At 50.2% G+C, this 27,794-nt stretch overlaps 1 protein-coding gene across 3 annotated transcripts in view; it reads right to left on the reverse strand.

Annotated features, from left to right (window-relative positions):
* The window catches only part of SPAG1 (sperm associated antigen 1), a 1,022,992-nt gene that overhangs the window by 205,985 nt on the left and 789,213 nt on the right, over positions 1-27,794 (reverse strand). The gene's annotated exons all lie outside the window — the stretch shown is intronic.

Here is a 27,794-nt window from a genome sequence, read left to right on the forward strand (position 1 = left end):
GAGTCCCCGGTACTTTAAATAGTAATAGTAGACTGATAGGTATAGACTAGAAAAGGCCTAGGCCTCACGGTTTCTTAACCTATCACAGTCATTATTAAAAAAAGAGATCAAAGTTTTACCTTAGCCAATCAGCATCGACCACCCTCTAGAACAGCCCTAAGAGAAGCTCAGAACCTCAGATTTTCGAGTATTAGTGCTAGGATTCATATAGGTAAATAGAGGAAGGTAAGCTTTCTTCGCAGGGAGGAGGGTGGGTTGCATGTGGATCTATGAAAGCTTCCAATACTGGAGAACTACAGGTACAGCTAAGTAACTTATTTCTTACTCCAGTATTGGAGCTTACATAGATTCACAAGCTTGAATCAGAGTAGCTAGCAGTTTAGTAGCACCTTTATAATGGCCTTGAACAACTTGGACGATGAGATAACAGACATTTAAGTAAACACCAAGCAGCATGTTAATCATAATTGTATGAATAACAAATACATTTCTTTAACCATTAAACAATGCAAATAATGTACAATAGAGAAATGGGATACAACAATAAAAGGCAGGAGGGTAGACAGGGATGGCTCACCTTAATGAAATAGATTACTAAGTACTGCTTGACCCACCACTGTGTCATTTATTACTGTTGAATCCAAGCAGTAGTGTCTAGTAAATATGTGTCTATTCTTCCACGTTGCTGCACAGCAAATTTCAGGAAGAGACACTCCTGCAAATAATGCTGTAGACGTAGACCCAGCCCTCGTTGAGTGAGCTCGAGCTCTTGAAGACAGTGGTCTGCCAGCTTTGCAATGGCAAAATAGTATGGCACTGGATATCCATCTAGAAATACTCTGCTTAGAGAGCGGGAAGCCTTTCCTTGGAGCAGTGTATGCAACAAATGGTTGAGAAGTCTTGCGAAAAGGTTTTGTTTTTTGCAGATAGAACTGAAGGCAATGACTGACATCCAGCGAATGAAGGGCCCTCTCCGCAGTAGTCGATGGATTCGGGAAGAAAGTCTTTAAAACCACCAGCTCATTCAAATGGAAATCAGATGGAACCTTTGGTATGAATTTTGGATTTGTGCGGAGCAGAAGACCGTCAGACTTGAATTGTAAAAATGATTCTTCTATACCAAATGCCTGCATTTCGCTAACTCGCCTGGCAGATGTTAGGGCAAGAAGTAAAGCTAACTTCCAAAACAGGAACTTGATCTCTGCCCTGTGAATCGGCTCGAAAGGAGGTTTTATCATTTGCGAAAGAACTGTATTTAACTACCATGCTGGAGGTGGAGGCCTCACAGGAGGATAAGCACGAAACAAACCTTTGAGGATTTCTTTGATTATCCTGGAAGACCACAATGGTGGAAACGGCAAATGGCTGCTAGATGGACCTTTATAGAACTATGTGCCTAGCCTGATTGCGCCAATTGTAGGAAGTATGGCAAGAGTTATTCTGGGGAGGAGGAAAACGGATGTATTCCGGCTTGGCGGCACCAGATACAGAAACGCTTCCACTTGAAGCGATAAGTTTTGTTGGTACTATCCGCTCCGGCTAAGATAGCTCTACAGACGTTGGAAATGTTCAAATGCTGGAACTCATTGAACTCAAGAGCCATGCTGATAAGTGGAGGTGTCTGGGATCTGGATGTAGGATCTCTCCCTGGTTCACCGTGAGGAGGTTGGAGAATACTGGTAGTCGGATGTGCGGAACCTGAGAGGAGAAGCAGTTCCGTGTACCAGTGTTGATGTGGCCATACTGGAGCAATGAGAATCAGCCTGCAGGGTTCATTCTTCATCTTCCTGATGACTCCTTGGAGAAGAGGACTGGGAGGAAAAGCATAGGCAAAGATGCCAGACCATGCAATTAAAAAGGAATCCACCCCCCCCCAATGACCCCTGTTGAGGATGCCAGCTTGCATAGTACCGGCATTTGCGGTTCTGGGGAGTTGCAAAAAGATCTAGCTCTGGGTGAAGATGTTGTGTAGGGTCCGTTGGTGTAGTTCTCACTTGTGGCACGAAGTTGTGAGTCTGCCGAGTGTGTCCGCAATCGTGTTTTGTGTTTGCAGAACGTGTTCCGCTCAGAGGCAGATTTTGTGAATTATAGCCCATTCTCATAACCTTTTTTTTTTTTTTTTTAACTTTATTTAATGATTTTTGCGTATAGATAACCAATGTAATTAGTACAAAACCGGCAGGAAACCAGTGTAGCATATTCCTCAGTGATACACAGCATGTCAGCATTTAGTGACGAGGCACAAAGCAAAGTACTCGTAATTCTTGCTCGTTCCCCCATTGCCCAGAGTCCACGTAAAAGTCCAAAGGCCGTTAGGTTGCACCACATATACAAATCGTTCATCGATGTACACAAGCGTAAACCACAGTTAAATTCAGAAAGGAAAAAGAATATGGATCACCATCATTATCCCGGCATTCCCCACTTTTATCCAAACAGGGTACACAACACATTATCCAAAGATGATCGCAGCCATATCCCCATATCATACACCCAGCCCACGACCGAGACCAAAGGACCTCGCGTCGAAAGCCTAGCCACTATCCTGCCATGCGCAACATTGCATTTTATGTGGAGGCCTCAGAGTTGTGTAATAGGAGATAGTGTTTCAGTGGTCCCCATATGTCCCTGGGTCTGGAGCTACGGGGCAACGTTTCTGCGTATATGGAACTCTGATCCTGGCTGTATATCATATCCGCTAGCCATTCCTTAAATTTGGAGGCGCGTCCCCTACCCCATCTGCACGCCACTCTCCGCTTCGCCAACAAGAGCGCCAGCGCCACATATCGACGATACACCTGCGGCAGCTGCTCAGTGTATCCCAGCAGAGCCACAAGTGGACTACAGGACACGGCACCAGACGTCATCTGCGCTAAGGCTTAAAAAATGTATGCCAATAGTCCAAGACTCTGGGGCAGTCCCATGCAGGGTGCATGAAGCCAGCCTCCGGGCTACCACAGCGGTCGCAGTTGGCGCTGTCACGCAACCTGAGACGATATAATTTTACGGGTGTACAATAGATACGATGAATATACCGAAAATGGATAATCCGCAGTCTACAGCTGGCTGAAATGCGCGCAACCTGCCTACAGCAGTATCTCCACTGCTCTGGAGACAGGTCAAAACCCAAATAAATAGACCAGTGGTGCACCGCGGCATGCGTAGGCTCTGGCTGAAGAGTACGGATCATATGATATAACGTAAAAACCATATGCCCAGGGCTATCGGCAGAAAGCATACGATGGAGCGGTATCAATGAGTCCGGATCTTTGGGAAAATCCGGAACAACACTCCGCAACCCCTGTTGGAGCCGCAAATATAAAAAGGTGTCCAACGGAGTGGGAGTCATCTGTCGGAAAAACTGAGCACTCGATCTAAATCTACCCTGTATAAAAAGATCCCCCCAGGTGTCAATCTGCAGACGCGCGCATAATCTATGCAACCCCTGTTCTTGCAGCAAAGGCATCTGCGGATGATAGGAAAGTGGCAGCAGTGGGGAGTATAGCATTGTAGCATTAAGATGCTTCCCAATGGTAAGCCAGGCAGTGAGTGTGCCTGTGACCGTGGTGGGGGGCGTGTTTCTGGCAAGTGAGGGCGCATGAAGCGCTCCACTCAATGGAACTGGGTCCGACAGCCAGTCCTCCGCCACCACCTGCGGCAGAAAACTCGAAGGCCTCATCCAGTAATAAGCATGCTGCGCCTGCGCGCATGCATAATACAATTCAAAGTCCGGGAGGTCAAATCCACCTTGCGCATAGGGGCGCGTAAACACCGTCCATTTCAATCGGGGCTGTTTACCTCCCCAAAACAGTCTCAGCAATTCTGTTCTAAGAGAGGTGAAGAAATTACGACCCGGGGGATAGGGAATGTTCAAGAACAGATATAAGAACTGTGGAAGCACTACCATTTTGATCAGGGAGACCCGGCCGGCAATAGACAAAGGTAGGGCTATCCATCTCGCTACAAGCCAGACGTTCAATCGCTGTCCCATAATTAAGCCGCAGTATCTCATCTCGGGTATTCCCAATATGAATCCCTAGGAAACGGAAATCTGTGTCACACCAAACCAACGGGAAATCAGGCGTGAACCGGGGCACCGCAGGTGTGAGAGGAAAAATCAGGGATTTCACCCAATTGATACGGATGCCCGACAGATGACCAACCACTATATATTCACGTAAGACTGGGTTCAAATTATCCTGCGGGTCTCTGATGTATAAAGTCATATGGTCCGCATATAGCGATATGAGGATGTGTCTCAGGTTACAGCGTAGAGCGCGTTCACGGTGTTGGTGCTGTAATTTACACGCAATGGGCTCAATCGCTAGGGCGAAGAGCAGGGGGGACAGCGAGCACTCGTGCCACGGGATATGGGAATTTCAGCGGAGACATGTCCATTTATGAGAACTCGAGCGGTGGGATCAGTGTATAGCAGGCGTACCCATGCCACGAAGGGTAATGGAAAGCCCATACGAAGTAGAATTGCATTAACCCCTTCAGTGCCCGCCCCTTTCCCCGCCCAGTGCCGGCCGTTGCATTAGCGGGCGGGGTCTATGACGAGCTGGACTCGTCATGGGCACAGCGCCACCGCGGCCCATGACGAGTCCAGCTCGTCATGGGCACTGAAGGGGTTAAGATAATCCCATTCTGCGGAATCGAATGCCTTTGTGGCATCGAGCAAGATTGCGGCCATGGACAGATCTGGCGTTATGTTCTTAAGTATGGAAAATAATGTACGGAGATTATGCGATGTGGCTCGTCCAGGCTCAAAGCCAGCCTGGTCCGGCAGCACCAATTTATCTATTAAGAGCAGCAATCTATTGGATAGGACCTTGGCCAGTATTTTTGTGTCGCAATTCAATAGCGACAAAGGCCGGTAAGAGTCATAGGAGGTAGGATCTTTACCCGGTTTAAGTAAAGACGATATCAGTGCCGTTCTCATAGATGGGGGTAGCCTACCACCGTCCATGGATTCCAGGTACACGTCCTTCAATACCGGAACCATAATATCAATGTAAGCCTTGTAAAATTCGGCTGGTAGGCCATCCAGCCCTGGGGCCTTGCCAGATCTCTGTTGCATAATTGCCTCTTTGACTTCATCAAGCTCAAATGGGGCACTTAGGAACTCCCCATGATGATCTTCTAGCCACCCCAGTGCTACATCATCCAGGTAAGCATCTAACTCCATGCTGCCCTGTCGACGTGAAGTGTACAGCGCAGAGTAGTGCTCAGTGAAACCGGCCAAAATGTCGGCAGGGTCAACAAGGGCTACCCCATCTTGGCCTTGAATTCCCAGAATACTCTGTGTGCCCCTAGGTCTCCTAATCATATCCGCCAACGCTCCGCTAGCCCGTTCCCCTTCACCATTTCTCCTTGCCTTCCAATATTTGCCCCTAAAATTGGATTCCCGTTCCGCAGTTGCTGCGTAGTCAGCAAGCTTCTCTTTAAACTGTACTTGCAAACCCCCGACGTCTCCCCCCGCCATCCCACACTCCAATGCCCTAAGCTCACGTTCCAACTTCTGCAGTGTGCTCCGCAAGTCTTTCAGAACCCCAAAGCTTTTTGAAATGCAGAACCCCCGAATGGTAACCTTAAAGGCCTCCCATAATATCTCTATGGAGTCCACCGATTGTCTATTTCTGTTATAAAAATCCTTTATCTCTTCTCCCAGTTCCCCGCAAAAAAGTGGATCGAGAAGGGCCGTGGGTTGCAATCGCCAGTGCCTTCTGGCCGCGTCGTAACCGGGCATGTGAATCTCCAACTTGACCGGTGAATGATCGGAGAATGTTTTAGCCAGATGAGTGACTGAGGTAATGGATGGTGCAAGATCTCGCAAGAGTAAAAAATAGTCTAGACGCGCCCAGGAGCCTGCATGGGTGTTAGTATGAGTACCCTCCCGAACCAGCACATGTCGAAGACGCCATGCGTCTACCAAACCACCCTCCTGAAGTATTTCCGAAAGCACCGCTTGTGCTCTGGTATAATGATGCGGGGCCGGATTCGACCTGTCGTGAGTCGGCTGAAGAGCCACATTAAAATCCCCGCCCCATATCACCTGTGCGCATCCCAGCTCCATGATCTTACCCCAAAGCACCGAGAAAAATTCAGGGGCATCCACGTTGGGACCATAGCAGCAGACTAGTATAACTGACACCGTACCCATTCTGCCCCATACCAGTACATAACGGCCCTGAGGATCCGCGGTGGAGCCCACAAGCGTATAAGGTGTATGCTTTTTTATCAAGATGGCGGTCCCCCTCGCATATGAGGAGTATGAAGCAAAGATTCTGTGGTCTGCCCATCGACTGGCAAACCCAGGGGACTTCCGGGGGTCTATGTGGGTCTCCTGCATCATGGCCACCTGAACACGGTGGCGATCAAGGTAGGAGATAATTTGCCTACGCTTACGTGGATCTCCCAAACCTCTAAGATTCCATGAGACGAATCTTAAGCTGGGATCAGGGGAACCATCAGGCCCTAACTGCGCACCTCACTGCGACATTCCATTTTCAACAAATAAACCGGAAGTAAGCCATGCTCGTGCATCACCAGGTCTGCAGACATCATTAATGCATACATTGCGTAAAAACAAAACCATGTAATCCCCCCCCTCCCCCTCCCACAATGACATCCCAATCATGCCAATGAATATCGACCAACTTCGCACCTCCCACTCTGCAACCACCCAATGCATAGTGTGTACGTTTAACAGGGGTTCTCCCTTATGGGGGGCTTCTCTAGGTGACCCACCCTACCCTCACCGACTGCGAGGCAATGCTTTGGGGACACCCGCCTCTGTTACAGTCAGTGAGGTGTTCGGCCTTGAGGAACCTTTGAGCTAGTAGCAAATAATGAGAGACGCGGAGTGCATCGTCGTGAACCCCACAGCGCTCCGCATGTCTGACCCAACCTTCGGGACCTCTGCGTCTACACAGGCGGCAACATCGTTTCAACAAAATACAACAAACATGTAGGATAAGCCACCCGACGACCAACTAGTCCACTGCGTCTAGGATTTCAGAGCCCACGTCTGCTTCCGTAGGCTTCCGGAGGCGCTTCAAGAAGTCCTCCACCTGCTGAGGCTTGGTAAAAAACATCTGTTTTCCCTGATGCGTAACGCGCAACCGCGCAGGGTATAGTAGCGCGTAATCTACATTGGCTTGACGCAGTTTTTGCTTCACCGGAAGAAAACGCCTTCTTTCCTCTTGTACCATCGCGGTGAAGTCCGGATAAATCGTAAATGGCGTGCCATCAAAATGCAGTGTCTTCTTTTCACGGGCCACGCGCAGAACAGTGTCCCAGTCCCGGTAGTTTAGAATACGGGTTATGATAGGACGGGCAGCAGCCCCCGGGGGCGGCCGAGGACCAAGCGATCTGTGCGCGCGCTCCACAATGAAGTGCGGGGATAGTGCCTCTGCCCCTATGGCGGCCAGAAGCAACTTTTCAATGTAGGTTTCCACCTTCCCTGTGTTGGTACTCTCAGGGATTCCGAGCACGCGTATATTATTCCGCCGACTCCTCGCCTCCAACTCCTCGTTCTTCGCTGCTATTATTTTAAGTAATTTGTCCATTTGGGTCACACTGCCCTGGAGTTGTGACGTTGCGTCCTCATTGTCGGAGATCCTACGCTCCGTTTCCGTAATGCTCTCTCCATGTTGATCCATCTTGTGCACTATACTGTCTAAACGGGACGTCATGGAGTCCATTTTAACTGCCAGCGATGTTAACCCTTGGCGGACCTCCAGCATAAGTGCCCTCATTTCACCGTCCGGGCCAGTGCCACTTTCTGAGGCACCTGTTCCTGCACCCGTGTCCATCTCCGCCGTCTGGGAGCGCATAGATTTTTTGGATTCAAAGTTAATACGCGGGTGCTGGTTTCCCCATTTCTGCCGCTAAGCAGCACCACAATGGGCACCAAGGCGACAAACTTGTAGAGAGAGTGAGCCGGGGAGCGCACAGTCGCAGGTCAGCCGCCCCGCTATCGATCCAGACCCACCAGTTCCCGGTGTCTGCCCCCACCCCCTGCCCAACACCGCAGCAGCAGATGGCAGCACCAGGCGGCACCCCCGCCACACCGCAGCGGTCACCAGCACCAACGCCACACAGGAGGACAAGTGTATTAAAGTACAATCCCTCTTAGTAGACAACGGAAAGAGGCAAGTGTGCCACGGTGTCAGCGGAGATCCACGCGACGCCTGCAGCCAAGGCGGCACAGAATTCACAGATACTCCAGGCCACAGCCACGCTGAACAGGGCACACCCAGGATCGCCTTTGCCAGCAGCCCGGGCCCAACCAGACCAGGGTCAAGAATGCTCGCCAATACCAGGCAATCTCATGCGGCAGCATACGGGGCCGGCTCAGGTATCCACTCCGACCGGCAGTAAAACCAAATATAGCATCAGCAAGGGTGTAGGTAGCCCCCCGCAGCCCCAGAAAATGTCTACTGCTCCCGGGGCAGTCAGCAACAGGGCTTATGTTAGGCCATCAATGTCCTGTTGGCATCGGGAGGGCGCACAGTTCCAACCGTGGTCGATGAGCTCTAATTGTATTGACCAGGCGTTCCACTCTCAAGTACAGCTACTCCCAGCGCCCAGCAGCGCAGGATGAAGGGCAGAGGCCTTATAGCACTCCGTATTTCCGTGCAGCGGATGGCTGCACACCACGGCCCACACCTCCAAGGCGGATCACACCCCAACGTCTCCGTGCAGAAATTGGCAGCAGGACTCAGTTGTAGTGGCGCCACCGCCTATGGCCGATCTGCCACCCGTGCGGCGCACTCGCTATGCTCTGCATTCAGCAATCCCGCAGCGCTGCCAGCATTACCTCGCAGGTGGGGGGGGTAAACGCTCAGTCTCTCCGATCGCTGTCCGGCGCTGCGTTCCCCAGATCTCTTGCGCGCCCTGGGCTCTACGCGGGATCATCTGTCCGGGAAGGCGAGTGTCACTCGATCGCCTCCATGCAGAAATTGCCAGCCAGAAGCAGTTTTAGTAGCGCCACCGTCTATGGCCGGCCCGCCAAACGTGCGGTGCGCCCGTTGTCCCCAGCATTCAGCAATCCTGCGGCGCTGTCATCATTCCCTCGCAAGTGTGAGGGAAACGCTCCGTCCCGCCGAGCACTTTCAGGCGCTACGCTCCCTAGATCTCTTTTGCGGCCTGGGCTCCACGAGGGAAGCCCCGGCCTAGCGTAGCCTCTGCCGCCGCCGTCCACCAGCCGCGCACATACAGTCACGCGGGTGGCAGCTTCGAGTCAGCGTGGGGAGCACAGCCGATCCTCGCAGACCTTCACAAGTACGTTCCAGGATGCCTCGTCGGTTCTGTCGACAAATACCTCCGTTTATATGGATCGGCAGCCCAGTTAGTGAGGATAAACGGCGGATAATTCGGCCGAACTGCAGGAGCTTCACGCAGTGACAGCCATACCGCTAGTGCGCCACCTAGCGCCCCCTAGCCCATTCTCATAACCTCTGTGCCATCCTGGAAAGGTGACTAGATTGTGTGCGCATTGCTTAAACGATCGTTGTGGTATTGTTTGTTCGGACAAGCACAGATGAACCTTGTATTCTGGGAATAAAGGCTTAAAGGGCTAGATGGACGGCTTTAAATACCAGCATATTTATGTGGGATTTACTTTGAGTCCGATGCCACTTACTTGTAGCTCTTGAAGGTAGGCTGCCAGCCCTCCAGGAACGCATCTGTGGTGATTACAAAACGTGCCAGGGTGTGCTTGAGAGACAGCCCTACTGACAGATGTTTGTCTACCCACCACTCCAAGGCCTTTAGCATTTGAGGGGTCACCTTGAGAGTGTTGAACGAGCCTTTGGATTACGTCCACTGCTTGTCCAGCTCCTCTTGGATAGGTTGCATTTTGAGGTGACAATGGGATTAGAGGTATGCATGACAACATCATTCCCAAGAGTTACTTGCATAGTCGGAATGAAAGAGACTTTCTTCTTCTTATGGATGCAGCTAGCATGAAAAGTTGTTGTTGCCGTTCTTTCACAGGATACGCTTTTAAGCCCACCCTGTCTAGTTTGGCTCCTAGAAAGACAATCTTTTGTTTGGACTTTTCCAGATTGAGAGTGAGACCCAATCGACGGGAAAGATCTGTGCAGGCTTGTGTTGATGCTCGCTTTGCTGACTCGGAAGGTGCCTTTATCAGCCAGTCGTCCAAATACGGGAAGACCTGATGCTGGTTTTGCCTGAGGAATGCTGCGACCAGCACAAGTGTCTTTGTGAAAATCCCGGGTGCTGAGTGGAGACCAAACTGGAGCACTTTGAACTGAAAATGGCGTGCGGCAACCAAAATCCTCAGATATTTCCTATGCTGTGGATGAATGGGCATGTGAAAATATGTGTCTTGAAGGTCTAATGAGGCCATGTAATCGGATTGGTTTAAAAGTCTCAGAACCTCCTACAGAGTAATCACCCGAAAGGATTGCTTTTTAACATTGAGGCTTCAGAGTTCGAGAATTGGTCGCCACTGCCTCAACATCTTTCTTATTAAGAAGAAACAGGAGTAGAAACCTTTGCCTCTCTGGGAGACTGGGACTTTATCGCCCCTTTGGAGAGCATTATTTTGACCTCTTGCAGAAGAGTTGTGAGACATTTTTGGTGAAAAGGTTGTGGTGGGGTTGTAGGCGAATTTTGGATACATTCCAGTGTGTGTCCAAATTGTATCAGGCGTAAAACCCACTTGTCCGTGGTAATGGCTTGCCATTGGAAGAGGTGGTTGGAAATTTTGCCTCCAAGCTTGGAGGTTTTTGATGGGAGAGAATGCGGAGAGTGTGGGTAAGGGGTTGGAGCCGAAGCCTGTACGATATCATTGTGAATGGCCCACATCCTTTGCTGCTCGTGCTGAATTTCCTCTGTCTGCTCTACCATAGGCTGCATGCGGAGGCGGTTTTTGTTGGAAGTGGGAACGATAAGGCTGGTGACTGGATGAGTAAAAAGGATATCTGTATTGCTGATAGCCTACCCTATAGGATGGTTGTGCTTCCCATCGGGAACCACGAAAAAAAGGTTTCTGAAATTGGAGAGTCCCCAAAGATTTGGCATTTTCCGTGTCCGCTTTGATTGTTTTGAGGGCTTCTTCCACTTGACTCCCAAAGAGATCTTCTCCATCGTATGGGAGGTCCAAGATTTTATTTTGAACCTCAGGGCGGAATGAGGTGGCTTTGAGCCAACCATGTCTTCCGAGAATAGCTGCTCCTGCTAACTGCCTGAAACCTGTGATGGCAATATCCATGGTGGAATCTATTATTTTGTTGGATGCTCTTTCTCCCTCATGTAAGATCTTTTTTGCCTTTTCTTTAGCATCCTCAGAGTTGGTCCATGTAGGGAGCAATGTTGGACCACATCTGACAATCATAGTGCCCAAAGGTCACCAGAGAATTATCCGCTCTCACTGTCAATGCCGACATTGATGAAAAACACTTTCCAGTTGAATCTACACGCCCGCTTCTTTATCATGAGGAGCCGAAAGGGGTGCTGCTGGATTTTTTGAGTGGCGTTGAGCTGCCTGCATAACCACTGAATCCGGCTTTGGATGCTCGTGAGGCACGCTGCTACATTGTCTGTAGCTTTGTATTTTTTGTCAAGGCGCGGAAGCACCGCCGGTATAGAAGCTGGGGACTTCATAATATGCATACCTTTTTCCCAGATGTAGTCAATAATCGGCATGGCCCCGACGATTTACGGTACGGTTACTTTAATTCGTAAAGGAAACAGTCGGATTGCTTTGAAGGGAGTAAAGCAAATCTTTTTGCTGTACTTTCCAGAAGATTATGAAAACCTCCTATATCCTCTGGTGGGGAGTCTGCTGGAGGAGGTGTTGGTGAAGCAGGCAGAGAGATTCGGTGCCAGTGTCGCTAAGTTCTCCCTCTATACGCTCTTCAGCCAAAGAAACAGTTTCCTGAAGAGGAACAGACTGCAGAGTATTTGGGAGGAACAGTCTGGTAGGAGTGAATTTTTCCACAGGTGGCACCATTGGAGACGGTGAGACAGCAACAGGTACTGAAGGTAGGAAACGCAGGTGGTAGTCCTCATGCATGAACTGTAAATCTGAAATTAAGGCAGAAGGCCCTGTCACTGTCTTCTGCTGATAATGCTGAGCCTGGCTCAGGTTGTGTATAGTAAATCTGACTTTAACAGTCTTACTCCTGCTTCTCATCGTCATCTGGCTGACACTGGACATGTAAATCTGATGGACTATATGCAGGTTCAAAAGGGCCTTCCTCTTCCAAATCCTCCTCTTCCAAAAGATGAGTAGGTATAAGAGGCGTAATTTTACTTGGTGACTTATGATCTGGGGTAATATCCAACCGTAAGACGGGAGTCTTTGGCAGTGGTGATTTAGCTCCTGGCCTTGATTTTGACGATCTAGGCGCCTTCGTCGACGAGATGGTCTCCGTAGACACCTGAATCATTGCTGGAGGCGATGGGCTCGACGACAGTGTGCTCTTCTCCTGTGACATCTTCTTCCACGTCGACATAAACGCCACTGTCTTCGTTGACGACGACGGAGACCTCATCGCCGACAGAGACCTCATCGCCGACAGAGACCTCATCGCCGACAGAGACCTCATCGCCGACAGAGACCTCATCGCCGACGGAGACCTCGTAGACGATGGAGACCTCGTAGACGATGGTGTCTTTGATGACAGCGTTGTCTTCGCCGATGGCGGTGCCTGCGTTGATGGCGGTGCCTGCGTTGATGGCGGTGTCTGCGTTGATGGCGGTGTCTGCGTTGATGGCGGTGTCTGCGTTGATGGCGGTGTCTGCGTTGATGGCGGTGTCTGCGTTGATGGCGGTGTCTGCGTTGATGGCGGTGTCTGCGTTGATGGCGGTGTCTGCGTTGATGGCGGTGTCTGCGTTGACGGTGCGGTCTTCGTTGACGACCTTGTCAACGGCAACTTGCCTGTCACTGGCCTTAGTTTCAGCAACAGTGAGGGAATCTTTGTCGACGATGCCAGAGGGATGGCTGACTAATTCGGGGCTTGAACAGACGACGATAGAGATGTCGTCGATGCGGACAGGGTTGTGGAGAACGATGTCAACGTTGACGCTCCCTTGTTGACGCTCCACTTGTTTTTGACGGCAAATCCCTCGAGTGGCATAAAACTTATAGATGGCTCTGAAGAAGGTTTTTTAAAAGTCAGTTTTTGGCCTGGAGGCGGAGCTTTAGGCTCAGATACAGACTTATAAGGCTGTCCTTTCTTGTGAGACCCTTTGCTGTGCCCTGAGGAGACATCCTGAGAGGCCTTTTTGGCACATTTTGAATGAGGTTCCTTGACAAAGTGCGATGAATCCCTCTCCCTTTTGAGGGAAATCTTTGATGAGGTAGACTGCCCGCTCTCTGGGTCTGAGACAGGATTAGAACTGGATTTCATTTTTTGGAGCCAAGTAAAAAGCTTTCCCTCACGGTCTCGGAGAGTCGTATTCGAGAAGGTGCGACATAGCTTGCAGTCAGACGCCTTATGAGATGGATATAAACAATAAATGCACTCTTTGTGAGGGTCTTCCACATACAGTCTCTTCTTCGGACAAGTGGCACACTCTCTAAACCGAGCCTTTTTTGCCTTTTCTGACAGAACTCTATCAGATTTATGGCAAACAACAGATATAGAGAGTGAATATACATATCTGAGTGAGACAATACATCAAATAAAGTCACTTCCCTGAAAGGTGAAGTCCAGAAATTCTTCCTGAAGATGAGGAAAGCCGAGCAGAGGAGACTCCCTAGCACAATGTGCGGTAGAAAATCTGAGGTTCTGAGCTTCTCTCAGGGGTGTTCTAGAGGGTGGTCGATGCTGATTGGTTAATGAAAAACTTTGATCTCTTTTTTAATAATGACTATGATAGGTTAATAAACTGTGTAGCCTAGGCCTTTTCTAGTCTATACCCATCAGTCTACTATTACTATTTAAAGTGCCGGGACTCCCATCATGACGACGGGGATTGATTCAAACATGTGAATCTATAAAAGCTCCAATACTGGAGTAACTAAATACTGCAGTCTATGCCCTACTGTGGTGTCCTGCAGGGTGAGGATCACCGGTACTGTTATTCTGAGAAACTGCACCCTAGGTACAGTAAGGGTAACCCCTGAGGGAAGTCTATTTTATGAATGTGTTCTGCCAATGATGACTGCATTGGTTTCAAGCCCTGGTACTAGGAGTCCTTTTAGGTCCAAAGGGATAATAGGTGGTTCTTATGTTGGGGGCATTATCTAACTGCTCAATGTGTTGGGGTCCTGATGCAGCAATGTATATTGGGACAGTATGAGCGACACGGTGAGGATGTTGTTTCGTAATGTGTTAATGACTTGTGCAACTCAGAAGTATTTACCTCAGTGCACTAATTGTGTGTATGACAATTGCCTTATGGCAAAGGGGTTTATGACCCATGCATTATTGTGACGATTGCCTGGTTGCCAAGGTGATTAATAAACTATGTGTTTCATATGCACTTTTTTATGACAAGTGCCTAGTGACACAGTGATGTATGTAACTGTGGGCTAAATGTGATGTACATAATACCAAGTGCTTTATAGTCAAATGTGTTTTACCAATAATACAAAGAGATATTTTTACACACCACTGTATGGAGTCTCTTTTTGTGGTGTGCCTAATGTGCGTCACTGGTGTGTGTGAGTGTGTTGCGCAAACGCTTTCCACATTGCCTCTGGGATAAGCCTGACTGCCCTGCCAAGCTACCATGGGGGTGAGCAAGTGTTATCATGGGTGTGTAACTCCCTGACTAGAGTGGTGGGTTCTGCCTGGCTTAGGTGTACACCGTAGCTAACCAGAACCTCCATATCCAACAGGAGGTTTGTTTTATTTTTAACTGGGGTGAATTTATATTTCTTTTTTGGGTTCTCTGGCTAGCTCTCGGGTCTGCTCTGGTTTGTACTATTTTGCAGAAAAAGCTTTGTAGAGGGTAGATATTTTTCTCTCTCCTGGCTACTTACGGCCGCCAGTTTGTGGCAGTTTACTTTCTGGCGGCCAAGAGTGGCCACTGGGGCACCCTTTAAAAACAAGATGGTGGTACAGACACCAAGTGGGTGGGCGACCAAAGGCAAGCCTGTCAGTGTCAGACAGTAGGCAGGACCATTGCTCAGCTTTCTCCAGGACATGAGGCAATGCTGCCCTATTCAAGTAAGCAACTTAATTCACTCAGGGGGCATGTCTCTTCCTTGCACAAGTTGGTCTGGACAATGTTTCATACACTCACCAGAGACTATTGGGGCCCCTACTCCTGCCGCTCATGTAAACTTTCCAACTTGGTGGATTTACCCTCAATTTTGGGGGAAGAAGCCAGATGGGGCACTAGGGGCCATATATCACGGGCTCAGGGAGGGATGTTTAAACCTTCTTATAAGAGGAGAGATGATCGTTAGAAGTCTATATTTTAAAACCAGATCCCTGCTCAAACAGTTTACGGAAATTTGGGTTCTTCTGATGTCTCACAACATCTGCATTTGTATTAACCCCAAAACTTGACTTAATTTATCCATTGCCATTCCTGATCACTATATGGTGATTAAATAAGAGAGGGAAGACAGGAGAAGAGATGGGGTAGCGATCATTTTTATTAATGCTCTAAATGTCTCCATTATTGGGTCCCATCTTTCCAAACAGTTGGAGATGTTCAATTAAGAGACCCCACCTGGAAAGGGACTTTGATTTATCGCCCACCTGGATCTAAGAAAGATTTCAGTTTATTCATGTTAAAATTGCTTTCTTCCTAAATTATTTGAGACTTATTTTTGTATTGTTTGGGGACTTAAACTACCAAGGAAAACACACAGAAGACAGTTAAGATATTTAATTGACAGCGGATTTCGGTGAGAGCTGAACTGGCACAAAGTGTTTGGGGTCCAACACATGTTGGCGGACACGTTAGACGTAATGTTTAGTAACACCATCCGGATATAGGTGGATTTACCTACATCACTCAACTGGACTGCGCATTTACTTATCAATTTCAAAATTCTACTGTCTGATCATCCCAATACTTAAATGGTTGAGAAGCAACTCCGTGTTCATCCCGAGAAGCAAATTAATCATGTTAATTTGGGGGCCTGTTTACAATTTCAGCACTTGGCAGACATTGTACACAGTGAACAGGCTGCTGCAATGTATCATGTCGCCGACTAATGCTCTGGACATTGTGGTCTCTTTTAAACTATTTGAAACAAGGTTACATAAACAAGAGGCCAAATGGTATAATGACGAGCTTAGAAGAGGGAAGCAAGGGTGCAAGAAACTAGGTAGTCTGAATTTCCTCATGACAAACTTTCTCATAAACACTCACAAAGTATTTGTCATAAACATCGTAGGAGTTTCTTGGCTGATAGGATTCAAAAGTTGATTTTTAATATCCTTTAAGAATGTACACAGTCTAATTCTTGCCAGCTATTGATCCCTGCTTTCCTTGAACAGTGTAAATCATTGTCATCTTATTTTCACGATAAGATTAATAAAATATGAGGATATTGACTGCCAAACAGAGCCGCTACACATAGTGATGCATGATACCTCCTTCCACCTCCTGGAGCATCGTGTTAGCAGGGGAAGTTTGCCACAATTTCACCAGAGGTGGTTCATGATTTGATTTACTCAGTTAAGTCTCGCTCTCCTGACAATCCGTGGGCAGTCAATCTGTTTTCCACCCTCTCGTCTTTGTGCCGTATTTAACAAACCTCTTTAATCTTTCACAAAAATGGGCAAGATCTTGGAAACATGTCCATGTCTTCCCAGTTTAAAAACAAAAACACTGCTGTTACTGCAACCTCCGCAGCTATCACTATCTCACTGCTGCAGTTTCACATTACGACTATGGAGAAAATTAGTAACACATAATTGCAGAACTACTTCAAGACCAATCACATTTTGGATTCCTCTCAGTCAGGTTTTAAGGCAGCCTACAAAACAAACTACTCTTTTGGCAGTCACTGGTGCTCTCAGGACCAGCCTAGCTGAAGGAAATCCAGCTGCACTTACATTATTAGATCTTTCTGCAGCTTTTGATACCGTCTTGTGGTATTGATTCAATCAAGTCGTACTTGTATAGCGCAGTTTATCACACGTGAGGGTATCCAGGTGCTGTGCTGTCTGTATCAGTCTTAGAGCCAGGTCTCGAGACCCTTCCTGAAGTGGGTCAGTGAGGGTGTGGTGCAGAGGTGGAGGGGAAGGGCATTTCAGGCTTTGGCGTCGAGGTGGGAAAAGGAAAGTCCCCGGAGCGGCAGTGGCGGATGTGTGGTATCTGTGTGAGAGTTTCGGAGTGGAGATTCCTGGGAGGTCGGTGGAAGTGCAGGCGGTGGTTCATGTAGGTAGGTCCTTGGTCGTGGAGGGCTTTGTAGGCATGGCTCAGAAGCTTGAAATGGCATTTCTTCTGGACGGGGAGCAAGTGCAAATCCTTCAGGTGCTAGGTGATGTGGGTCCTCTTGGGCATGTTGAGGATCAGTCTGACAGCCGCGTTCTGGATCGTCTAGAGTCTTTGTATGAGTTCAGTGGTGGTGCCTGCATAGAGTGTGTTGCTGTAGTCTAGTTGACTGGTGATGAGGGCCTGCATCACCATTTTCCTGGTGCTGATGAGGAGCCACTTCAAAACTTTGCGGAGCGTGCGGAAGCAGGCTGAGGAGACTGCGTTGACCTGGAATTTCATGGAGAGCTCGCTATCCAGGATTATGCCAAGGTTGTGGGCGTGCTCTGTTGAACCTGGGGGTGGGTCCGAGCTCTGCCAGCCACCACAAGTCATTCCAGAGTGTGGTGTGTCTGCCGAAGATTAGACCTTTAGTTTTGTCCGTGTTGAGCTTCAGGCAGTTGTCCTTCATCCAGGCTGAGACGTTCTTCATAAGGTTGTGGAAGTTGGTCTTTATTGAGGTGGGGGTCCGCTGAAAGAGAAAGGATGAGCTGGGTATCATAGGCATAGGAGATGATGTTCATATCATGCAATCTGACGATATCTGAGAGTGGAGTCATTTAGATGTTGAAGAGGACTGGACTGAGGGATGAGCCTTGAGGTATGCCGCAGATGGTGTGCTTGGGTTGTGAAGTGAAGGGAGAGAGGTGGACTCTCTCGGGGCAACCTGTGAGAAAGGATTAAAATGTGTTTTGATACTGGGTTTCAAAACACAGGGATCCTCTCTTAGTCCCACCCTCTTTAATATTTAAGTGGCCCCACTGACTAAGGTTTCAGGTCTTTCGGTCTAGAGAGTCTGTCATATGCTGACAACACCCAATTGGAGGTTTTGATCGAACAAAACCAGGAAACAAGGGCCAGGTTCTGTGACGGCCTGCGTGCTATGGCATCTGGGTGAAGCAGAACGGTCTTTAACTAAATTGGGGAAAAATTGAAAGCCACCCATATCTGGGCAGACGATTGGTGGCATTGAGCAATCCCCTTTACTCAAAAAAGTTGTAAAGAATCTCAGTATTCTGCTGGATGACATGCCAAGTCAAGTTACTGCAATCTGCGGTACTCTATGGAATCTTTTGTGGGCTCACAAGGGCTTTCTCTTGGCTCCTTCTGAACTGTAGGAAGAACATTATACAGGCACCTTATAACCAGTCGTCTTGACTATGGAAATAGTCTCCTGTTTGCAGTAAATGAGTCCCTCATGTTGCACCTGCAAGTGATCCAGAACATGGTTGCCAGGTTGGCTTGCCATCTTCCATCCACTACCTCAGCAGGTCCAGTTCTAAGACCCCATCATTGATTGCCTGTCAGGAACCGTTGTATTTTAAAGCTCCTATGCCATGTTCACAGAGCTGGACGGTATACTTGCGTACAAGAATCATATTTTTGTAGCCAGCCAGGAAACTAAGATTATGTGCCCGGCACTGGCCAAACCCCCCCCACCTATGAACTACTTGAAACACAGGTTGCTCTTTCTTTTACCTTGCACGTTACCATTGGAATTAGGTATCGTCACTCGTCACCGCTTTACTATTTTAAGTTATTCAAAACATGGGTATTTTAGCTAATCAGCCTTTCTTTAAAATCTGTCTGCTATCCACCTTCTTTGTATTAAGCTTTAGTGCTGAGACACTCCTGATGGAGTGAGCTGTCTGTGCTTTTTTTTTTTTTAATTTGTTTATTCAGGTTAGCAAATCAATGACATTACAGTTGCGTACGTTCACGGCGTCATCAAACACATGCGAACTCAAAACCAATCTGACACTGTAAAATATCATGTACACAAATATCGATTTTCTTTTACACCCAAATCCACTTTTAGATGAACATAAACAAAACAAACGATGGTACAAACGGAAAGCATCATAGAAAAAAAAAAAAACTGATTTCTCTAGCAATAGAGGGTCAACACCTACGAAGGAAATATCCCAGAGTTAGTATTTGTACACAGCAGCAAAAAAATACACATATAGACCTGACTGCGGTACATTGCAAGAGGCGCAGGATTACGCACAGTGGAATCCGGACTCCGGGTCAGGCATGTCTTGGCAGTACACCCCCCCAGACAAAGAGGCACAAGCTAAATCCCACCACCCTCAGAGGATATCAATGAAATGTGAAAGTGCACAGGGCCCAGCGGCACAGGCGAGCGCAGCCTCCCGCCCGACAGCGTCAACCCATATCATCAGAGACCTCTACAGACATCGAATGTGTGGACTTAGGGGAGCTTGCTCTTTCTCGCGACCACTGCAGGAAAGGCTCCCAGATGTCTCTGGGCCGGGAAGCAGCTGGCATCATTTCCCAATAGCGCTCGAGTTGTGTGTTACCATACGTCACATCCTTCACCCACTCAGAGAATTTTGGCAGTGATCTACGACCCCAGCGCACCGCCATCTGTCTCTTAGCATAAAGGAGCAATAGCGCATGTAGTTTCCTATTCTTCGGTGTAGTATCTTGAACGTACCCAAACAACCCGCGGTGTGGAGTTGGCGTATCGGCTCGGAGTAAAATTTGATTAATAGCCATAAAAATGTTTGACCAGTACTCCTCGAGCCTCGGGCAGCTCCATGCAACATGCATAAAAGAGGCATTTTCGGATCCGCATTTCCAGCACGTATCGTCTTCCCTAAGACCCATGCGGTGCAACGACTTTGGTGTACGATAGTATCTGTGTAAAAACTTGAAATGCACCAGTCGCAACCTGTAATTAGGCGATAGTTCCGTTAGCTGTCTACAGCAGAAGGTCCACTGGTCTTCAGACAAGGGATCTTCCAATTCCGCATTCCATGCTTGCATGGAAGAAGGTACAACGACAGGGGACTGTTCCTGCATACAGTTGTATAACCGGGACACAAGTTTTTTTGGAGATGCCCTAGAGAGCAAGTTTTGTAGCGCCTGGAGCTTTGGGGGTTCTTCTGGAAACTGGGGCCACAGTGCTTTACAGGATTCTTTGAGCTTATAGTAAGTGAAGAGGTCAGAAAAGGACTCGGGTGGGTCCGCCCCTCCAGAACCGGGATCCCTGAAGGTGCCCTTGGGGTAGATGTCAGCGAAAGTGTGCGGGGCTTCCCCCTAATAGTGACGTCACCCCCGCTATCCTGTAGGCAGGGCATCATTGGATTGCCTCGCAGGGGAATGGCCGGCGCATAAAGAAGTGGGAGTTTTGCCCTCCTCTGTAATTCTCGCCATGTCCATCTGAGCATGGCCACTGTGTCCACATCTTTTGATGGACGAGGCGCCCTCCCGTACAGTGCCACACTCAGCGGCAATGGAGCCACGGTAGCCAATTCCACCGCAACATGTGGCTGACAAGGGGTGGGAAAAACCCAAAAATGTAGAAATTGTGCTTGCGCACATAGCGAGTACAGTTGCATATCGGGGGCCCCCAGTCCACCCTGCCTCAACGGGAGTGTAAGCAGCGCCCAAGATGCTCTCGCCTGACCACCAGCCCAGACCAGCGTCAACAGCTGTGATCGCACCCGGGCGTGAAAGTGCGCAGTCAGGGGTATTGGAAGGTTTACGAATAGATATAAGAATTTGGGAAGGACCACCATTTTTGCTAAGGCTATTCTCGCGACCAAAGACAGGGAGAGCCTGTTCCAAAGTTCTATCTTCCCTTCCAGCCAGTCTACCGCCCTGCCAAAATTCAGAGTCCAGAGATCGTTCAGGTTGCGGCTGATCCAGACCCCCAAGTATTTGACGGAGTCAGCTTCCCAGCGTAGGGGATAATCAGATAGCACTTCCGATGTGGGATCTGTCAAAGGGAACGCGACAGACTTGGACCAGTTGATGGATACCCCTGCTAGACCTTCGAAACGGACGAACTCCCTCAACAATGTGTTTAAGTTCGAGGCGGGGTTGGTGACATACAGCGTGACATCATCCGCATATAGGGAAATCAGCAGGCTGCAAGAGCTGAATCCAATGCCCCTCGCTGTGTGATGTTGTCTGACCCTAGCCGCAAGAGGCTCCATGGCTATAGCAAAGAGTAATGGGGATAGGGGGCAACCCTGCCTAGTCCCGCGGGAGATGGCAAATGGCTTGGATACCAGTCCGTTCACAAGCACTCGCGCCCTGGGCGCATCGTATAGCAGTCTAATCAAGTTGATGAAGAGGGGGCTAAAACCCATCCTGCCAAGAATCCTAAAAAGGTAGGGCCATTCCAGCAAATCAAACGCTTTTGTAGCGTTAAAAAAAATGACCGCCGCCTGTATGGAAGGATGTAAGTAGTGTAATATTGTAAATATTGTTCTAAGGTTGTGCGACGTGGCTCGGCCAGGGATAAACCCAGATTGATCGGGCAGTGCCACCATGGGGAGCAAGGGCTGCAGTCGGTCCGCGATGATTTTAGCGTAAATTTTAACATCAACGTTAATTAGGGATAAGGGACGGTACGAGTCCAACACCTGGCAATCTTTGTCCGGCTTTAGCAGCGTTATTATTAATGCTTCGCGCATCGAGTCGGGTAGGGAGCCAGTCTCCAGGGCCTCGGCAAAGACAGAGTGGAGTCTGGGGGCCAGTTCTCCAACATAGGCCTTGTAAAAGGCTGTCGTCAGACCATCTGGGCCCGGGGCCTTGTTTGCGGGCATACTCGTTATTACCTGAGCTATATCCTTGGCAGTAAATGGGACATCCATATACCGACGGTGGAAGTCGTTAAACCAAACTATGGCTATTGAGTCCAGGAAACCGTCTAGGGATTCCGGAGCGGTAGCCTGTCTTGAGGTATATAGTCGAGTAAAACTCTTCAAATGTGCGAAGAACTGCTTCCTGCCCAACAATGAGCGTCCCCTCTCTGTTTCTAATGGAGTGTATATAGTTTGACTGTGCGCGTGGAGATAGGAGCCACGCTAGGGTTCTGCTCGGTCTGTCCCCCTCCCCGTATGTACGTGCCTCTGCGTGCTTGTCTAGGAATATCACCTCACGCTGTGCCTCTTCTCTGAATGCCAGCAGTTTGGCCTTCATCTGTACCGCCAACTCGGGTGAAGGGTCATTGCAGAAGTGCACGTCTAACTCTTGTAGCTCCCTCTCCAATTTGCCTAGAGTCTGGCGGATTGCTTTTAGGACGCCCGCCTGTCTTGAGATGCACTGGCCACAGACCACCACCTTAAACGCATCCCACAGGACGGCCTCGGTGGACACTGACCCCGCGTTGTCTGCAAAATATTTCTCAATGTCTGCCCTGATTTCCTCAGTGAAGGCGGAGTCGGTAAGCGCATGAGGGGGTAAACGCCAGGAGAATGCACGAGTAGGGGCATCAGGCACTTTTATCTCCAATAAGCAAGGGGCGTGATCTGAGAGCGACCTGGCCTGAATGTCCACCCCCACCACCCAGGAAGCCACATCAGGTGACACCAGCCAGTAGTCCAGGCGAGACCAAGCTGCATGTTGACTCGTTATGCATGTCCCCACAGTGACATTGGGGTGCCTAGATCTCCACACATCCGCCAACAGCCCCTCTTCCATAATATCCAAGATAGCCTGACGGGCTCTAGTATGCGTAGGCCCCCCTGCGCCTCTACGATCCAACGCATCATTTAGCACCACGTTGAAGTCTCCACCCAGGATAACTGTCGAACAATCTAGTAACGTGATCTGGGCCCATACAGCTCTGAAGAATTCTGGGTCATCTACATTAGGGCCGTATACGGCCACCAGCACCAGTGTTCTCCCCTGAAGTGTGCCATGTGTTAGAACGTATCTACCCTCTTTGTCCAATATAGTGCGGTGTTCTTTCCAGTCTAGCCCACTGCGAATGAGGATCGCCACCCCTCTAGAGTAGTTAGAGTAAATGGCGGAGTATACCCGTGCCCACCGTGAGTGTTTCAGTCTAGGTGATGGAGTGGAGTTAATATGTGTTTCCTGGAGGAAGCATATATCTACATTATGCCTAGAGAGGAACCCATGCATCAATCTAGCCTTTTTGTAGTCCCCGAGACCTCTAATGTTCCATGTCAATATCCTAGCGCCCATCATCTCACCTCCCGCTCCGCGTAATATGTACAATGCTGCTGTACATCGTAGTATCCACCAACCGGGATGTGCACCCTGTACAAGGATAGAGCATAAGCCTGACACGTTGTAAGAAACCATTTCCATCGTACCAATACAGGAGTAACTTGAAACTTCCCAACCCCCCCCCCCCCCACCCGCACCAACCCCCCAATCAGGTTGTGACAAATCCCCTCCAAATACACGCATAACGTGTTGGCTCACTAAACACAAACACAGTGGGAGACACCCCATGGGGCGTGGTGCTCCAAGCGTACACCCCCGTTTGCACAGGGTGGCTGCACTATAACAGTCCATTCACAGCATCAGCGTTGGCCATTACACACAGTTCACAACCCGCACCCCGGCAGAGCCTCACACTGTTAGCTTATTCCAGCAACAAATCACCAAGAACAGGAGCAACATCTCCGCGCCCACCCGGAATCAAAAAACAGGCCACATGGGCAACTTTGGGTTGAGGGGAGCTTCGATCTGACCATCCGAGGGAGACAGCCTATGGGTATATTACACTCCGCACATTCAAAATGTGATCAGTCATTGTCACTCAGATGTCCGTCTCCTTCCCCTACTCTTGGTGACCTCTTTCTCGCCCCAGCACCACAAATATGTTTTGCAAACTTCAGTGCCGATTTGGCATCTGTGAAATGATGTGTGGTGCCTTCATGCGACACCCTCAATTTTGCAGGATATAGCAGTGAGTACTGGACGCCTGCTTGAAGTAGCAGCTTTTTGGCAGGCAAGAATTCTTTCCGGGCGGCCTGCACCAAAGGCGTAAAGTCAGGGTAGAAGGAGAGGCTGTTGCCCCTGTGCGTGATTTTACCTTTTTCTCGAGCCAGGCGCAAGATAAGGTCTCTGTCCTGGAAATTCAGTATCTTAACAAGAATGGGGCGCGGCGCCGCTCCCACCGGCGGCTTTTTCCCAAGCGATCTGTGCGCCCTTTCGACCGTGAATACCTGTGAGAGCGCAGGGTCAAAGAGTTCGTGAAGCAGGTCGGACACATACACCTCCATTTTGCCAGTGTTCGTCGTCTCCGGAATGCCTGTTATACGAATGTTGGATCGTCGAGAGCGTGCTTCCAAATCAGCTGTCTTAGCCCGGAGGAACTCCAGCTCCTTTTCTACAGTTGTAAGAGTTCGTTTGGTATCTTGTTGGAACTCGCAGCACTCAGTGTGCCTGTTTTCCAGGCAGTCCAGCCTGATTTTGTGAGTGTCCACCTGCTTTTTAACCGATTCCAGTTGTGAGGACATGGCGTCCAGCTTGGTATCGATGCTCTTGAGGCTCGATCTGACCTCCAGCATCAGAGCCCTGAAGTCAACGTCCGAGTCAGTGCCCTGCAAGGAAGACTCCGCCGACTCCAGGACCGCTGCGTGTTGTTTGGCCTGGCGCTTTTGTTCAAAAGAGAGTTTGGGCTGCCTAGCATCATTTTTCCCCCCATTGCGGCGCCCCAGGCGTGACCACTTGCAGGATTACACTTTAGGCCCAGCTGTGCACCAATGCTCGAGAGCTGCCTATCCCTACGGCAGCGTCAAAGGCAGCACCCGGCGCCCCAGCGGTTCACCTCCCTCTCCACACTTTCCCTGCCTAGCCACAACAGGGCCACCAAGATCGCCGGGCGCAGACCCAGGTTCAACAAGACTCCTCAATGGGATGTGTGTCAGCGGCAGATCCCCTCCTCTCTCGGCCACCAGGCCCGGCCAGGAAGACGCAGATGACTCAACGCCCAGTGTCACAGACTCGGCTTTGTGCGCCGCGGCAGGTCAGCAGCGTCCACACCCCTGCAGGACCAATTATCAGTGTGCAGTATCGCAGCGCCGTCCCTGGTGCATACAAGCGCCCCTCGAGGCCTACGTCCCAGCCCTGCTGCTCCCTGGTTATACAACTCACATTGGTGTCCGCAGCTTCGGTCAGCCTGCAGGTGGTGAATATGCCCGCCGTGTCTCCCGCATCCAGTAGAATGATGCTGCGCAGCACAGCACTCACGCTACATGGCGTAGGCGCCGTCCTCAGGAGGGAATCAGGGGCGCCTCCGTGTCGTCCCAGCTATGTTAGGCGTTCGCAAGGCACTGCTCCCAGCCAATGTACCGTAGGTATCAGAGTTGCGTGTCTGTCATGGCGATTACACCAGTGATGTCTCCAGCGATAGGACAGGTGGAGCACATTCAGCAGAGATCCCCAATATGCGCAGCCCCGGCCGCAACCAGGAGCACGTTTCAGAAATGTCACGATCTCACCCACAGCGGGGCAGGGACGGGCGCCGTGCGATCCCCCCCCCCCGCACAGGCGCCGCTCCCCAGAGCCAGTCGCCAACCAAGTGGGAATGCCGCACCCGCGCCCCCCGCTCTCACCGTCAGGTCGCAGATCTCGGGAGGGCACCCTCCGGCAGCAACCGTCTGCTTGTGTCCACAACAGCAATTTACAGGCTTTCTCCGCAACGTGAGTGCTTCATTTCGGGGCCGTTCCTAGGCCCGATAGGGTAGATGGCCTCCGCGTACAGCCGCTATCCAACCGCCGAGCTCCGACTCAAAATGGCGGCCTCGCCTGCAGGGCTCTCCCAAATCAGGCCCGATGGAGATCTGTGTCCACGCTCGCGGCAGACGGATATAGGGAGACCAGTGCCGCAGCCCCAGCACTCTAGTGGCCCACCAGTACTGTTCCGGGGTGCTCCGCTCGCGCAGCTCGGCTGATATGTCGCGCCCCGGCGTCTGCCCTCAGGCCCCACACTCCGTGGGCCACAGTAGCCGCCCGCGCCCGCCTCAGGCTCCAAGGCCGCAGGCCGCCGACTCTATGACGACTCGGCCAGGACGTCCAGGCGCATAACTCAGCTCCCCCACATCCGGCAACCACCAGAGTCCGATCGGTGAGGCACCGGGGCTTCCGCCGCCAACTGGTGTGCAGAACGGGACGCCGTGTGTGTCCGGTACAGGATTTTTACAGGATTACTGGGTGCAGCCGGCGGAGCTCACTCACAGAGCGGCCATCTCGCAGCCCGGTTGACCACGCCCCGAGCTGTCTGTGCTTAATTTTTTTTTGTTTTTGTTTTTATTGAACATTTTGCAAAACAGCCAATACAACCAACAAACATGTCAGTCCACATCAGCATGACATTGTAATACAGGAAGCTGTCGGGTGTTATACAAAAAAAGGACACATTTCAATGGTCAACATGTCAACATCTGTAGCTATCCCAGGCCATGGAGTTGGATTTAAGAGCCCGGGGGTCCCACCACCCTACCGCACCACACAAGGTAACGTGGGCATAGGCCGCACGTAGGGACATTCCAACCCGACTTGTTCTGTTAGCACGATGGGAAACACCCGGGCCTCAAAGTGCCCTCTCCGCTCCCCCGCACACCGCAATCATTCACTCACAACATCTCCTACCACTTCCCCCACCTGATGTTCCCGAGCCCAGCTCACAAACGGTTCCCAGATGTCACGGGGCCTGGACGCAGCCGGCAACAACTCCCCAAACGTGGTTAGCTGCGTATGCCCATACGGGACGTCAGCCAGCCAGCCCTTCACTGTGGGTATCCCACTTCTCCCCCAGTGGATTGCCACCCGCCTCTTGGCAAACAGCAGAAGCAACGCGTGCAACTTGCGCGACTGTGGCGGAGTGTCTCGAACATAACCCAAGAGCCCGAGCAGGGGGGAGGGGGCGTCAGAGCGGCCCACAATCTGGTTGATTAGGAAAAAAACCTGAGACCAGTACCCCACCAGCTTCGGGCACGACCATGCTATGTGCAAAAAGGAGGCCAAGGCGGATCCACAACGCCAGCAGTCGTCCGTCTCCCTCAACCCCATCCTTTTTAGGCTGATGGGGGTTCTATACACGCAATGCAGGTATTTAAAATGTATGAGACGCAACTTGTAGTTTGGCGAAAGCTCTGTGAGCTGCCCACAACAAAACTCCCACTGTTCTGCAGTTATCTCAGGCTGGAGCTCACCATTCCAACACTGCATAGACTTGGGCGTCCCCACCAGGTCCGTGCGCTGCATGTGGCGATAAATACGAGTTACCAATTTTCGGGGAGACGGGGAGCCCACCACAGCCTCCAAGGCCGTAAAGACTGGAGGCGCGTCAGGGAAATCTCCAGACAGCGCCCGGCATGCCGCTTTCAGTTTGTGGTACAGAAACAATTCGGAAAAAGGCACCGCACCCCCCTCCTCCGGCACCGGAGGAGGCATGAACTGGCCCTCAGGAAACAAGTCCGCAAAAGTGCGGAGATGCAGCTTATCAGCGAGGTGGCCGGCTATTCCATCAGCCACACAGGGCAGTATCGGATTATGCATCAAAGGAAGCGAGGGTGCATACAACAATGGAACCCCGGCCCTCTTGCGCAACTCCTCCCACACCCACTGCAGCA

This window comes from Triturus cristatus, chromosome 5_1, assembly GCF_964204655.1.
Source record: "Triturus cristatus chromosome 5_1, aTriCri1.1, whole genome shotgun sequence".
NCBI lineage: Eukaryota > Metazoa > Chordata > Amphibia > Caudata > Salamandridae > Triturus > Triturus cristatus.